Source organism: Lissotriton helveticus, chromosome 10 (assembly GCF_964261635.1).
Source record: "Lissotriton helveticus chromosome 10, aLisHel1.1, whole genome shotgun sequence".
Taxonomy (NCBI): Eukaryota; Metazoa; Chordata; class Amphibia; order Caudata; family Salamandridae; genus Lissotriton; species Lissotriton helveticus.
This window is the reverse complement of record NC_136071.1, coordinates 186,176,164-186,193,473: the sequence shown is the minus strand read 5'-3', so window position 1 is coordinate 186,193,473 and position 17,310 is coordinate 186,176,164. Positions and strand designations below refer to the sequence as shown.

Below are 17,310 nucleotides of genomic sequence, written 5' to 3'. Positions count from 1 at the left end.
CAAAAGGACACCCTGTTGCACCTCTGAAATGTGCTTTTGTGGACATATGGCACACATACATGCCCTAAGGGCATGCATGTGTGCCACATGGCACTTTGAAAAAAGCAAAAAAGTGATTTATTAAAGGAAATCGCAAATTACCACCAACTTGAAGTTGGTGGAAATTTGCGATTCCTTAAGGCAATATCGCAATTTGCGATGCCTACTAGCATAGCATTTAGGGAATCCCAAATTGCTATCTATCTGGGTTTTCGGAGTAGCGTGCTACTGCTACTCACCAGAAGAAAAAGCGCTTCAACACCCTGTCAGGGGTTAGAAGCGCTATATAAATACAAACCTTCTTTCCTCTTCTATTCTTCCGAATCCAAATAACTGACTAACATATCCACCACTTAAAATTTACTTGCATGTTTCACTATACTAATTCAACACTAATCCTCTATGTGTCCTGAATTAGTGTGCTACTCGCCAAAAATGCACTTTGATGCCTCGTCAGGGGTAGTAAGCACTATACAAATGCAATTACAATACAATACAATAAGATAGCCTCCAGTGGGAGGAGATGATGTACGGGTATTGGGCCATGCCAATCATCAATGTGGCAATGAAAGCACAAGATTCCAGGTACAGCGGTGCTGTTAATCCCCAGATGAAAGCACTGGTGGGGTTATCATTACTCCATTAGGGACCAAGGAAGTACTGCCAGTAGTAAAGCTCCAAGCAAGAGTTGCAGGGTAATCCTTGTCACTAGCACACTCCGGCCGGCAGAGGCACCAGAGCTTTGGCTCAAGTCCGCAGAACTAAAAGTAGAACAAACAATGAAGCGGTGAGAGAGAGCACTACGAAGACATGCTTCGAAGAAGCAGTGATACCTCCCATCGGCTTCCTGATGCAGAAAATGATTCAATATGCGTTGATCATGACATGGAGAGGAGGCTGTTGGAAAGGTGAGGAAGGTCCCCACAGTACACAGGCAGTTTGTGCCCCAGCGGCAAGAAAGTACAACCGTAGCAGCTCAGGTGGGCTGCTGGCGGTAAATGCAGGCACAGGTTATGCAGCAGACCTTGAGAGGCATTGGTAGTTGTGCAACACTAGGCTGTAGGCCAGACTAACACAGCCGACATGAAATACAGGCACCCCAGGGGTCTTGGTAGTCAACTGAGTCTTTGTCATGGGCCAGCATTCCCCCGGGATGCCTTCCAGTGTTAGGCAAATATTCCACGCCCTAAAGGGTTAGGCAGGCTGGAGGGTACCAACGTGCATCAGTGGTCGCAGCTCCCTGTGCCACGCAGAGGAGGTACTGACAGCAGGTGTCACCCACAGGCCTGTTAGAGAAGCGTCCAGTGGTGAGATGTGGCAGCAAAGATGCTGGAGCTCCGTGGCTGCGATTGGGCTAGGCACTCCCCTCGGTGTACGAAGCAGGCCTCAGCAACGCATCTCCGTATGTTGCTTCCATAATCCCAAAGCATTCAATGGGGGTCAGAAAGGAAGTGTATTTGTCTCACACGCACTAGGGGTGCAAAGGTCAGGCAAATTATTCATGCAGAAGGGGGGATATAGGCAGATAAATGTGACTAAGGGCCAGATCTCGGTTTCAGAGTATTGTTCCATCTGCCATCTTGGGCAAGCCCGTCTCCAATACAAGTTCCCTTAGCTAAGAGATATTGAGTGAATGAGGTAGCTGTACAATATTTTCTGTGCATTACATTCTACATAATCACTAGTCCGAATACCCCAGGAAGTGTCAGGAGTCTTCCCGAAACCTCTCTTCAACTATTCAGCCTTTCTGTGATGTGCGGCAACTTTGCCATTAAAGGTATACAATCTGTTGAGTGAAAAGACTCATCAACAATATAGCAAACTAGCTAAAAAGTGTTACTATTTTCCAAGAAAAGTATGACAGCCTTGCTGAAATGTGTTAGCACTATAGCTTTAGAAATATAGCAGCCACTGATAAGTTTATGTATTGTCCCATTAAGGATAAAGCACCCAGTTTAATTTTTAACTTTCCATTGAAAATACAACAACTGTGAACCTGTCCATTTTAGGATTTGTGCAATGTTTTAGTACTATTCATAACCATGAAAAGAACAACAATACTGCTGAGAAGTGTTCACCCTTTCCTATCAAAGGGATACCTGAAACGTATTGGTATTGCACGTAAAAATATGGTAGCCCTCCTGAGATGAAGGTAGCGATAATATATTGATTATTTGATGGGCTCCTAACCTACCTTTCATTCAGATGCCTTTCATACTATGGAGCCTTATACCGTCATCTAGTAACACTCAACACGGTGCACAGACATAATATCGACTCCAAAATATCGTTTGGACAGAATATCGAGTTTTAAATATCGTTTGGACAAAATATCGACAGGACAGAATATCGACAGTCAAAATATCGTTTTTAAGGTAAGTGAAGTAATATCGACTGTAAATAATATAGAAAGTGAAAATATCCAAGTATATAATCTAGATAGTAAAAAATATCGTTTTTTAAATAATATTTAATTATTTATAGTGTTTTTATGTTATAATATGTGTGAAAAGTGTCATTTTATGTTATAATTATTTTTAATTAATGATTTTTTTTTTTATTATTGTGTAATTTTATTCTGTAGCGGGTTGTGGGTTTATAGGGGAATAGGGTGGGAAGTAATTTAATTATAATTAATTAAATATGTAAATTTATTAATTGGTAGTAATAATTAATTAATTGGTAATTAAATAATATTTGTTAATTATTTAAAATGTAATTGGTAATTAATTTAATTTAATTGATTAATTGCTAATTATGTAAATTAAAATAATGTATTTCCTGTAGCGGGTTGTGGGTTTATAGGGGAATAGGGTGGGAAGTAATTTAATTATAATTAATTAAATATGTAAATGTATTAATTGGTAGTAATATTTAATTAATTGGTAATTAAATAACATTTGTTAATTATTTAAAATGTAATTGGTTATTAATTTAATTTAATTGATTAATTGCTAATTATGTTAAATTAAAGGGGTATTTTTAGGGTTCAGGGTCAGTTTTTAGTTTTTGGGTAAAGGGGTATTTTTTGGGTTCAGGGTCAGTTTTTAGTTTTTGGGTAAAGGGGTATTTTTAGGGTTCAGGGTCAGTTTTTAGTTTTTGGGTAAAGGGGTATTTTTAGGGTTCAGGGTCAGTTTTTAGTTTTTGGGTAAAGGGGTTTTTTAGGGTTCAGGGTCAGTTTTTAGTTTTTGGGTAAAGGGGTATTTTTAGGGTTCAGGGTCAGTTTTTAGTTTTTGGGTTAAGGGGTATTTTTAGGGTTCAGGGTCAGTTTTGGGTAAAGGGGTATTTTTAGGGTTCAGGGTCAGTTTTTAGTTTTTGGGTAAAGGGGTATTTTTAGGGTTCAGGGTCAGTTTTGGGGTTTTGGGTAAAGGGTTTTTTTTTAGGGTTCAGGGTCAGTTTTGGATTTTTGGGGTACAGGGGTACAGTGTAAAAATAAAGTAAAATTCAATTTACATTAATTTAATTTAATGAAATTAAATTAAATTATATTAAATTAATTTTAAATAATTTAAATTATAAAAATTATTATATACTTACCAATACTTACGTTAAAATGGTAGTGCGTTGTAAAAGTTGCGTTGTAACGTCATATATCCACTGTTGCACTCCTTGGAGTGGGAATAGTAATTTTAACCCCTACGCTATCCAACGCTTTCCCTACTGTTGCACCCACTGGAGTGGGAATAGTAATTTTTACTCTATTGTATTTGTACGTTAATAATATTGGCTATTATTTAATTAAATTTTGTTACTATATATATATATGTTTTAAGAAATATGATTAAAAAAATATTTTTTTTTTACTTTCATTAATTATTTAATTATTAAAAGTTATTTTAAGTATTGTTAAGTATATTTTAGTAATTAATTTTTTATATTAATGTAATTAAACATTGTTTTTATTAAAGTCGATATTTTTTGCAACTATATTTTTGTAAACGATATTTTTAACTCGATATTTTTGTACTTACCTGTTTGTAGACAGAAACTCGATATTTTGTCTCTCGATATTTTGTCAACGATATTTTTGTTGGTCGATATTCTGTCCCTCGATATTATTTCAGTGATCCACTCAACACATCCCCAGCGAGGGTGCGATCCTGAAGACATGTTTTTCATTTCCATATCTGTGCCGGGCCCAAAACCTGGTGATCAGAAAGCTACAAGAGAAAGCAGGGAGGTGAGCCACTCAGGTTTCATAAAGCCCAAAGGTCCCTCTGGGGTCTAAAGGAGTAAAAGAGGTAGCCTCCAATTCAATACTATTTTTACTGTATTCCTGTTCATGCATGCCTGGAAAAAAAATCAATGTACCTTCTTTAATGCTACTGTCCTCCTCAGCAAAACATTATTGAAGACATTATTAAAGGGATGTTTCACTGTCCTCTATTGCATGGCATTATTTCTGGGTACCTCGCGCACTTTCATTCACCAAAAGCTGCAATGCAGATCTTCAGACAGCACCAGGGGTTGGGTAATAAGTACCCGTTTTCTGCCACCCTGCTTAAAAGGGAGTCTTATTTAAGGATAACATGGCCACACTTCAATAGGTTAAGGAAACCCTGATGTAAACTCTAGGTTAATTCCTATACTTTAGGCTAGGAGCGACTGCACAAGCTGTATTCCAGGCCTCCCTAGCAGAGCCACCACCAGAAACATCCTTCACATAAATACACTATACTGATAACTAAGCTAAACTAGCTACATAGCTATATAATTATACTAAACAACAAGCTATAGAACGGAACACACAGACTAGAAGGGCTTGGAAGAAAGACCTGGGTAGACGTTTGCAGGGTGAGGAATACTTGTTCGACTGTTCCTAAATTAAAGGCATTTCTAGAAAAGGAAGGCTCTGCTTAATGCATCTAAAATTCATTCACAAAGTTTATTTCACATCAATTTGTTTAAACCACATAGGTTTAACAGAGGACTTGAGATGCAACAAATGCAAAGCTGATGCTGCTGACTTTCTCCACCTGGCATGGGCATGCTGGTCAAACAAAACTTCTGGTTGATGATATTACTAGAATTAACTAACATGTTAGGCACAGAATGGGTCTATCTGGGGCAGTCCTAAACTGGTTTACCTCTTTTCTACAAAACCGGACACAAAAATTCAAGGTCAACAACACCTTGTCCAAACCCGTCCCAGTAACGTTGTGAGTCCCGCAAGGGTCCTCACTTTCCCTGACACTGTTTAATCTCTTTATGGAACCTCTCACCGAAATGCTACACGCTTCTAACGTACAATACCACATGTACGCTGACGACACACAACTAACTATACCTTAAGATCCACTCCATAGAAGACATCAAACAATTTAACACAATGCTAGGGAATACCCAGACATGGCTGGCGGAAAACCACCTCAAATTGAATGCCCTAAAAATCAAATTCCTTCTAATAGCTCCTCCTGCCAAAGTCTCCATTATGCAAGAATGGATCAAGCATCTTACAGCACTCAAAGTTCAACCAACTATTGTGGAGTCTGCGAAATCCCTGGGAATAACCCTTGAAAGTAACCTCAATATGCAAAAAGCATACTATCAACGCAACAAAGGGAGCAAACTTCCAGATAAACACACTGAGGAAGCTGAAACCCTTTCTTCCAGCCAATGACTTCAAGCAGGCAGTTCAAGCTCTAGTTATTCCCAGAGTAGAGTATGGAAGTGTCTCTCTGTGTGGCCTTCGGAAAGTCACAACTGCACCTTTAAGAGCTTCATTAAATGTTGCTGCGAGACTCATCGCTGGATCTAAAAGAAGGGCCCACATCTCCCCAGATCTAAAATCCTTGAATTGGCTACCACTGGATGCCAGAATTCATTTGAAAATAGCGTGTTTGACGCACAAAGCCCTGCATCACAATGCACCCAGCTATCTGGCACAGAAACTGACGATTTCTGGTGGGATACGATCCTCAAGAAGTGCGGAAAATCTACTTCTGAAACCGCAAAGATTCAACAAGAAGAAAACCTTCAAACGATCCTTCTCAGGGATGGCGCCCAGGATCTGGAATGCCCTACCCCCAGAAACCAGACTTAACTCTTCTTCTGTATCTTTCAAAAAGGAAGTGAAAGCGATTCTCATGGCAAAATTCTCCTGAACATAATCTAAAGATATTTTGAGACCATACGCACCCATGTTAATATTCCTTACTTTGACAATGGCCCATTTAGAGTTTCTAATCGTCATTTCTATCCTTCACCGGATTCAACTGGATTGCTTCTTTGTTTTACTTTACCGCTTCACTGCTATATAACGTTATGTATACTTGTTTAACTTGCTTAACTGATGTATAAAGAACTTTACTATATGTAAAGCGCTCTGATACCCTCAAGGGTCTTGTCCGTGCTCTATAAAACTTTCAAAATAAATAAGTTTAACCCTCGCATGGGAAAAGAGTTGAAATAAACAACTGCCACAAACGGATTACATTAACAATAAGCAATTTCTGTAAACAATGGTAAAGTCATGATATAAGGGAAACAACCTAGTTGTTTAATGGTACATAATCGTGAGTTGAAAAGAATACAAACAAGATGATTGGGACATAATACTATGTATCTCAAAACATGACTGTGCAAGTTAAGATTTTGCTTACCTTTCTTGAAACAGGTTAATAAAGGCTTAAAACACGTTTTCAGCCACCCATACAGTGAGCACTATTGCTATCTTAAACCTCCTGTGCTTCTGGAAATTATGACATTGTAACCCCCTCCAATGCCCTAAACTAAAGGGTCAGATGAAAAGAACTGTTTTTAGGAGGAGGTTGCTGGTCCCTCACAAGGACCTGCACCATGTTATCATCTTTACAGCTTGTGTAATCTCCACGTTACTGACCCTATGCCCTGTCTTTTATAAAGTGATGGTCCTGTATTCACAAGCTGTAGGCCAACACCAATAGGTGGCAGTACCATGGTAGTAACAGTAGCTGTCAAATGACCTCCAACCACCATAAGAGACCAGAATCCACCACAACAGCCTTTCGCTCTAAAGGAAAACTCCCCTTTTGAAATAGTTACCCCCAACTTTTTGACTGTTATCTGGTGCAACTTTGACTAAAGGTTTACTGGGTTCCTGCTAACCAGGTCCCCAGTACCAGTGTTCTTTCCCGAAACTGTACAAGTGTTCCACAATTGGCACCCCTTTATGATCCTTGTAAGTCCCTTGTAAGTGGTACCCCTGGTACCTAGGGCCTTGAAACTAAAGAGGGTCCCTAAGGGCTCCAGCACGAAAGACAAAAGAGTCAAAATAGCACACACCTCTACCTGAGTGGATGTGTTCCCGTGATATCCAAGTTTACCCTGGGATATTACAAGTGCACAGGAAAGCCATGATGAGCACATGGGCTGGACACTTGTGATTACAAGTTCCCCAGTGTTATTTTTCGAATTTGATCTCGGATTTATTCTTTGAGTGTGCCTCATTTATTGCCTCTGTGTGTACAACAAATGCTTAGCACTACCCTCTGATAAGCCTAACTGCTCTCCCACACCACCAAAAAAGAGAACGCCTCTGTAAACCAACTGGTAATCCACTGGGCTCTCTGTACATTGTACTTCCTTTTAGTACACTATATAGAAAACCAGCTTCCTATACACTACCACTGGTGAATGAAACCGCCACAGGAGCCAGAAGCTGTACTAGCACAGGTAGCAGTGGCGGCCAGTAAGTTTTGGAAGGAGGGGACGGACGGAACATACACACACACACACACACACACGCACACACACACACACATACACATAACCCTCACAACCAGGCACAAACACATTCATTCAAAACACTCCCAAACATTCATACATGCATGCATGCACGCACCAAACAATTTAAAAAGAAAACAAATCACACTTACCTTCAGCCAGCTCTGCGCTGCCTCAGTGGTTCAGAAGGCTTGAGACTGCTGCCTTTCCTCAATGGCTGACCTAAGGTCAGCCAATGAGGGAAGGCAGTAGTCCCAACGTCATCACAGAGTGGGATGGGGTCACCCACTCTGTGATGAAGTGTCACTGATTGACACTTGACCCTGGGAGCTTCAGGGCTTAAAACTGAAGCGCCCAGATGCGAGGCAATCAGTGACTCTCCCCCTCGTCACTGAGGGGAGGGACTCAGCAACCTTTGCTGCACTGAGAACGTCACGCCCACCGGAGCTCTGACTTTCTTAGCCCAGCCAAGTTCAGTCCAGGCAGCCAGGAGCCAGCGCTAAATGAGCATGTCTGGCTCCTGGCTGCTTATACTGAAAGTGAACAGTGTCTGCCAGGCTGACTGTTCAGCCTGACAGATACTGTTCCTACGGAGAAAAAGGTGGAGGGGCGTGGCCCTTCCGCCTAAATGGACCAGCCGCCCGACATGTAGTACAAAATGAGTCAGGAACTATGTTGAAAAGCATCCGCTCTCTGCAGGGGAAATCTAAAAAAGTCAGCCCCTGTGCTTTGCTCCAAAGGTATTTTAAGAGTACACCTGTGTGGTTTGTGAGCTTAATCTGTAGGAGCTGAATGTTTCTGATGTTGATATGGACTTCTTCTTATGTTACTTTCAGTGCTCGAAGTGGGCCAGACAGAGCCTGCCAGGGCCACACCCTGCCAAAAGTCAAAAATTGACTTAGAACCAGGGTTTTTTGGGGGGCCCTCCATTTGCATAATTCACAGTCTGTACTAAAAAAACTACCTTCCTATCTGCCACTTGCTAGTGCTGCAAAACAATGTCACCTGAAGTCCTTTTTGTGACACTGGGACTAAGCGACAGGTGGCTACTGTTTACCACTAGGGTTCCAGGAAATAAAGCATTATTTAATTTCAAAGAAATAACTGATGTACTGCAATTTTACTTGTAAACTTCCCTTGTTACATTTCTATTTTTTTATATGTGTATAAAGGTGCTACGTAAAACGGCAGACAAAATATCATGTTGTAATCAAACTACAAAGAGGGGAATTGAGGCTACTGCGCCCGCACTGATAAGAAGGTCCATATAAGTAGAAAGAGAAACAGGTGCTGGTGATCTGGGACACAATCCCCTGAATCCCAATATTGAAGAGGCAAACAGCTTGGCTTACCGAACAAACAAATTTGCACAAAAATGACCCCGCACTCTTCAAATGTAACTACAAAGTCAATGCAATATCAGCAGTATGTATTGATAAAATTCAATTGTTCTTATTGATGTTCTCCCAAGAATTCATGTCAGGTTTTCTTCGTCAGAAAAGATTATTTTATTCAGAAAGGATGATTAAAAAAACAATAGCCAACGCGTTTCGTCCGTGACCGGACTTGTTCAGGGCTATATAAAAGATACAAAACATAAAATATTTACATTTGGGAAGTTACGATCAATTTACAAAAGATGTACATACAATTCATCTCATGTCCTTATAAGCAACTGAGAAACCAGATGAACCATTTTGAATTACATTTTCTACATGTCGGTAAGAAGTATTGTTTACCTATACAAGGGAGAACAAACTGAAAAAAGCTAATACGGTCATCATTTAGGCACTTATTCAGTGTCAACAGCAAATATTTAACATTATCACATTTTTTAATAGTGTCAACGTTTATTATATAAAACACCAAACAATCGAAGCTATTCTCATGCCGTTTACACTGCTTGTGTGTGACAAATCAATATAGACATGATTCTTGTAAGAGTGCAAACATGCTAGTTCACACATTAATAGAGTTTTGATATATTAGACATATACCTTAGGCAAAGTTCTTTCTAAAGCTCCTTGTCTGTTTTAACACAGGGAATTCAAGTATTCTGTGAATAAACAACGAGAATTTGGCCCTTAGTTTAGAGGATGTAGGTAAGATATATATGCCTATAACAAGCGTAATTACAGATTCAAGGCATATGTAGACTAACCAAGTCTTGAAGATATATTGTTATTCATAACAGTAAAAAAGATGACGCAGAGTAGAGTGGCACGATATGGGAATCAAAATTCAGTATGCAATGAATTAGTCTTTTATTTAAGTAAGACTGTCCCATATAGTTTGGCCTATGGATCAGGAATATCATTTGTACTTACTTATCGAAACGAAGTAATCGTTATGGTTCCATCGTGCAAGAAGTTCAGATATTAGTGATTTATGGGAAGTGGAGGCCTGAACGAAAAAAAAAAATTAAGAAAATGAGGTGAAAAGCCTAAGTGTAGCATATACAATCCTGTTGTTAAGTTAAGGTATAGTCTGTATATGAAGCATTTAGCAAGCATCTATTTTCCTATAGGGAAATCGAATCGGCATCATATTTAACAAGGAACAGTAATTAAACCGCTCTACTAGTCAGGTCAAAGTATATTATCGGCCATCTTAGTCTAGTCAGAAGGTCTTCTAAAGAATACCACTCAGTCATAAATAAATATATATGACCATTTATATGTGTGTTTAGTAATCATAGGTCAAAAGTCCATGCATCACCCAATGCTAAGTGTCCTGTACCTGCAACAAATTGCAAATAAAGACGGAGTTGTCGAGTCTTCGCAAGTAATACGGCATGACAAATAGTATAAAAGCAAAGACACCTCGCAAGACCGACGGTTATAGTCATATGGAAAAGTCTGACAATGGGTAGTAATATTTATTAAACAGAGACCAGAGCTCGTAGAAATGGCAGCCATCTTACATTGTGCATACGCGCCGTCATGTCGAATCATGATTTTACTAGTTGCGCACCACACATTTCCATAATCAAAATAAATAGTGACCATAAAAAACCAAAGTCACATTACTGGTCAGTCTACTGAAACCATGACTAGCCAGAGTTAACTAAACAAACCGAAGTGACGATCCGTTAGCGACGACGGCTTACCTCAGAGAGTGTCGGCGTATAAAGCAAACGTCTGATCTTCAAGTACGAAAAGACGTTCTAGGTCAGGTGTTTATATACCCATCGAGCGATTTACTAATAGTCAATTAACACATTAATTAGTCAATTCTGCCCCTATATTAGTCGATCTATGATGACGCATGTGGCGTGTGGAATCGGAGCCGCCATCTTTGAGTGGTCAAAAAGCATAAGCGGGATATGAAAAACAGACTAAGTGACTCAAGTGCATTTTTCATAATTAAAATTAACAATGTCATATTAGCAAATAATAAAGGACAAATAGTGAAATAAATTTAAACAGCAATTTACAAAAGTTTCATTTAGAGCGGGAGTGGTCCGCCATCTTGGAATGGTCTAACACGTGGTCGCGGACCAACATCTTAAGTAGTCGATCTATAATGACGCGTGTGGCGTGTGGAATCGGAGCCGCCATCTTTGAGTGGTCAAAAAAGCATAAGCGGGATACCAAAAACAAACTAAGTGACTCAAGTGCATTTCTCATAACTAAAATTAACAATGTCATTTTAGCAAATAATAAAGGACAAATAATGAAATAAATTTCAGACAGCTATTTACAGAGGTTTCATTTAGAGCGGGAGTGGTCCGCCATCTTGGAATGGTCTAGCAAATGGTCGCAGACCAACATCTTAAGTCGACCTTGAGAATAGAAACTGTGAATATTAAGCAAGGCAAATTATTTAAATGCAGAGAAAACAAATACATTGATATAGGGCAGTTCTCATAGGTTTATTCCTACTCATCACGTCCAAATGTGAGACGTGTATTATAATCACAGGTCTAACCACCATCTCTAAATGATGTTACAAATACAAATTCCATAATAGACGATCATTAAAAAGCCATTAGCAACGCACATTTTCTCTAATCTCATAGAGAAAATATGTGATGGGACATTTCCAGAAAATAACATTTTGAGAAAGGAGATTTACAAGAAAAGTAGACATTTGCAAGCTGTATAGATCATGAGACTCGTCATTTTGCAAGGAATGACGAGGCTCATTGTTTACATTAAGGCCAAGATCAAATGTTGATATAGGGCAGTACTCACGGTCTATTCCTACTCGTCATGTCCAAGTGTAAAACATATATTATACTCACAAAACCAACCACTATCTTTAAATGGTAATACAGATACGAATTTCATAATAAGCCATCATTACAGAAACATTAGCAACGCACATTTTCTCATATTTCATAAACAGAATATGCAATAAAAGCATCTCCAGAAAGTAGAATATTAAACCAAGATGGTTACAAGGAAAGGAGACATTTGCAAATTGTATAGGTCCTAGGACTCATCCTTTTACAAAAAGTGATGAAGCTCATTGTTAACTTAACAACAGGATTGTATATGCTACACTTAGGCTTTTCACCTCATTCATTTTTTTTTTCCGTTCAGGCCACCAATTCCCATAAATCACTAATATCTGAACTTCTTGCACGATGGAACCATAACGATTACTTCGTTTCGATAAGTAAGTACAAATGATATTCCTGATCCATAGGCCAAACTATATGGGACATTCTTACTTAAATAAAAGACTAATTCGGTGCATACTGAATTTTGATTCCCATATCGTGCCACTCTACTCTGCGTCGTCTTTTTTACTGTTATGAATAACAATATATCTTCAAGGACTTGGTTAGTCTACATATACCTTGAATCTGTAATTACGCTTGTTATAGGCATATATATCTTACCTACATCCTCTAAACTAAATGCCAAATTCTCGTTGTTTATTCACAGAATACTTGAATTCCCTGTGTTAAGACAGACAAGGAGCTTTACAAAGAACTTTGCCTAAGGTATATGTCTAATATATCAAAACTCTATTAATGTGTGAACTAGCATGCTTGTCCTCTTACAAGAATCATGTATATACTGATTTGTCACACACAAGCAGTTTAAACGGCATGAGAATAGCTTCGATTGTTTGTGGTGTTTTATATAATAAATGTTGACACTATTAAAAAATGTGATAATGTTAAATATTTGCTGTTGACACTGAATAAGTGCCTAAATGATGACCGTATTAGCTTTTTTCACTTTGTTCTCCCTTGAATAGGTAAACAATACTTCTTACCGACATGTAGAAAATGTAATTCAAAATGGTTCATCTGCTTTCTCACTTGCTTATATGGACATGAGATGAATTGTCTGTACATCTTTTGTAAATTGATCGTAACTTCCCAAATGTAAATATTTTATGTTTTGTATCATTTATATAGCCCTGAAGAAGTCCGATCACGGACGAAACTCGTTGGCTATTGTTTTTTCAATCATCATTTGTGAATAAAAGAATCTTTTCTGACGAAGAAAACCTGACTTATGAATTCTTGGGAGAACATCGATAAGAACAATTGAATTTTATCAATACATACTGCTGATATTGCATTGACTTTGTAGTTACATTTGAAGAGTGCGGGGTCATTTTTGTGCAAATTTGTTCGGTAAGCCAAGCTGTTTGGCTCTCCAATATTGGGATTCAGGGGATTGTGTCCCAGATCACCAGCACCTGTTTCTCTTTCTACTTATATGGACTTTCTTAACAGTGCGGGCGCAGTAGCCTCAATTCCCCTCTTTGTAGTTTGATTACAGTATTTATATGGGCAGCCCTGCACGTAATAGAAACCCTGTACATTAGATTTATTGTAAAGATAACCGCCACATATTGACTCAACAATGTTTGAAGATAACAGAGAGGAACTGTTATGTGACTTATTCAACACTGATAAAAGTGTTGCCCGTCCACCAGTACCAACTATTAAGAATGATAGTTTGAAGAGTAAATTTATTCGTCTGGAGAAATTACGCAAACAAGAACTTGCTAAATGGTGGGACGGTGCTACACTAAAAAGATACATAGAGAAACGCATTCCTAGGGGATTGCGCATTCTCATTTTCCCCAATTATGAGGATCTGGAATCTGACCTCTTGGGGGAATGGGAAGAGGGCCTACATACAGCATCATTTAAAATGATGGACATTCTGATCCGCAACTCAGTAAGGAGAGGCCAAAAATTAAGAGAAGAAATTCTGGCCTTAGAAAAGGAAATTAGTGAGGCAAACTTACCAGAGATTACCCAAAAAACTATGATATTTTGAAAAAGGAATTAGCTGCCTATCAACTATATCTTAAAGTTAAAAAAAAAACAGAAAATACAGAGGGACAGTAGTGATTATGAGAGGCGACGTATATTTACGTTTGCCAAAAAATTCGATGATGCAGTAGTTAAAAGCACCTTAGCCCTAGCCCCTGCAACAAGGGCACCAAGTATCTCATCGAGCAGTACATCTGTCTCATCCATCTCCTCGATAGATACAGACCCAGGGGAGGGAACTAGCACGTCCACCCTTAGCCTCAATCCAGCATCTGATTTTTTAAAAGAGGTACAGAGGTACCGATTAGGAAACAAGAAAAGAGGACTAAGCGAAGAACCAGGTGGGGTGGCCAGAAACACAAGATCCATCACCAAGGCAAAAATGGGAAACAACAAGTAGAACCTAGCTTTCAGAATGTGAACCAAGATATGGGCAGTACTTTGAGTTCTGATGTTGAAAACAATGTTAATGTCATTAATTTGTCATCAAAACAGTTCACTGACCAAGAAACCTCTATTCTGTGTAAAGGCTTAAATTTTTGTATAACAGAGAAACAATCAATGGATAATGTACATGTGGACTTATTTCTATTTACTCGTAAATTGAAATTAAAGAAATATTTTGCAGAACAATCCTATGTCCGTGTCCCTGCTCACAATGTAAAGAATGTATCTGAATTTACAATTGCCGAGATTGATACTTCGCATACGATAGCTACATTGGTGGATGAGGATTGCTTGGGGGATCTGGTCACACATGCACGTAATCTTGATGTCTATGAAGACACCACGATTAATAGTGGACTAAAAATCGTTCCAAATTTATACCACCAAGTCCTAAAACCGTTATTGATGAATTCTCAGCAAGAGTCACACAGGATCTATACAAATTAGAGGATAAACATCTGACTAATCATAAGTTTAAACATCCCTATACCATCAGTAGGTCTGACAAATTGTTTCTTCAAGCTATTCGTGATGACCCGTCCCTGGTCGTTCGTGAAGCGGACAAGGGCGGGAATATCGTCATCAGGGACTTTCAAGATTACTCCAATGAGATACATAGACAGCTAAGTGATCCTATCTGTTATGCTAGGTTACGGTCCAATCCTATCAAGGATATTGAGAGCACCATTAATGCTAGATTGGTTGAGTGGAAAGAATCAGGACTATTATCAGATTCTGAGTATAGATACCTAATGGCAGAAGATTCACGATTTCCCTGTATCTATGCACTCCCTAAGGTGCACAAGGGCGGTACCTTTCCTCCAGGCAGGCCCATCATATCGGGCAATGGTGGGCCTACTGAACACTTAGCTGAATATGTAGATTCTTTCCTCCAACCGATTGTACGAAATTTACCCTCCTACTTGCAGGATAGTAAAGAGCTCCTTTGCAAGCTAGAAGATGTGGTATGGGAAGAGGAACTTTTCACGTTCGTGACTATGGACGTGGAAAGTTTATACACCTATATTGAACTGAGTAATGGGATGAGATCTTTGAAGCATTTTCTATACAAACGCAATGCATGTCATCTTGAACACACCCAGATGCTTCTGACTGTCAGAACTGATACTAACACAGAATGTCTTCTTACATGAAGACAATTGGTATCTACAGAGACAGGGCACTGCCATGGGCTCCAGGTTTGCTCCATCTTATGCAAACCTATTTATGGGTCTGTATGAGATGGACCATGCCTGGGGCCGTGGCGCTGAAAAATGGGTGGATGAAATAATCTTCTACGCCCGGTATATTGATGACATCTTCCTCATTTGGAAGGGCAATGCTGATGGATTAACTGATTATTTTCACTACTTGAACCAGAATTATCGTAATATCAGACTGACCGTCAGCCACTCCAAGAGGGAGATTGTCTTTCTAGATCTTAAGCTGTACATAAAGGAGGGTTGTATTCAAAGTGACATGTATAAAAAACCCACTTCTTGTAATAGCATACTACATGCGACCAGTTGCCACCCCAGAAATACTATAGCAGCCATCCATATGGCAAAATGATACACGCACGTCGCAATTGTAATGAAGATGTAAATTTTGACAAAACTATTGCAAGAATGAAAAGTGATTTCTCAGTAAGGGGCTATGCCAAAGGTGATATTGTGAGAGCTGAGTGTAAGATCAGAAAGAAGAAACGATGTGACACAATGATTAAACAACCCAAAAAAGACGCTAATGGTCCCTTAAATCAGTGTACTTTCATAACGGAATATGGTATGTATAGCAACCATATTTATAACATCTTAAGGAAACACTGGCATCTATTAAAATCAGACACGCTCCCAGCGGATATCATCCCAGATAAACCCAAAGTGGTTTATAAAAAGGGCAAAACGATTAAAAACATTCTTTGTCCTAGTTATGTGAAACCACCAAAACAACGAGCTCATATTTGGTTCTCAGAGAAACCAATGGGATTCTTTGTATGTGGCAACTGCTCAGTATGCAAATATGGCATTAATAAGATCGAAGGCTTCAGGTATAATAGCCCAAAGAAATATGTGATTAACACATTCATAAACTGTAACACAACTTTTGTTCTATATCTGATTGTTTGTCATTGCAATATGATTTATGTGGGCAGCAGCATCAGATGCTTAAAAATAAGAATTCAAGAAAACCTGCGAAACATAAAAAACAATGACACACGCAGTCCGGTGGCTCGGCATATTTCGGAATGCTACCCTCTGAATAAGGAGATTAGGTTTCATGCAATCGATAGTGTCTCTTTAAACAACCGTGGTGGTGATAGGACAATATATCTGAGACAACTAGAAGCACCCTGGATTTGTAGATTGAGATCGGTCAATTTTTAACTTAATGTAAACAATGAGCTTCATCACTTTTTGTAAAAGGATGAGTCCTAGGACCTATACAATTTGCAAATGTCTCCTTTCCTTGTAACCATCTTGGTTTAATATTCTACTTTCTGGAGATGCTTTTATTGCATATTCGGTTTATGAGATATGAGAAAATGTGCGTTGCTAATGTTTCTGTAATGATCGCTTATTATGAAATTCGTATCTGTATCACCATTTAAAGATAGTGGTTGGTTTTGTGAGTATAATATATGTTTTACACTTGGACATGACGAGTAGGAATAGACCGTGAGTACTGCCCTGTATCAACATTTGATCTTGGCCTTAATGTAAACAATGAGCCTTGTCATTCCTTGCAAAATGACGAGTCTTATGATCTATACAGCTTGCAAATGTCTACTTTTCTTGTAAATATCCTTTCTCAAAATTTTATTTTCTGGAAATGTCCCATCACATATTTTCTCTATGAGATTAGAGAAA

At 38.8% G+C, this 17,310-nt stretch overlaps 1 protein-coding gene across 3 annotated transcripts in view; it reads right to left on the bottom strand.

Annotated features, from left to right (window-relative positions):
- PDZD9 (PDZ domain containing 9) overlaps positions 1 to 17,310 on the bottom strand; it is a 225,768-nt gene that overhangs the window by 166,414 nt on the left and 42,044 nt on the right. The gene's annotated exons all lie outside the window — the stretch shown is intronic.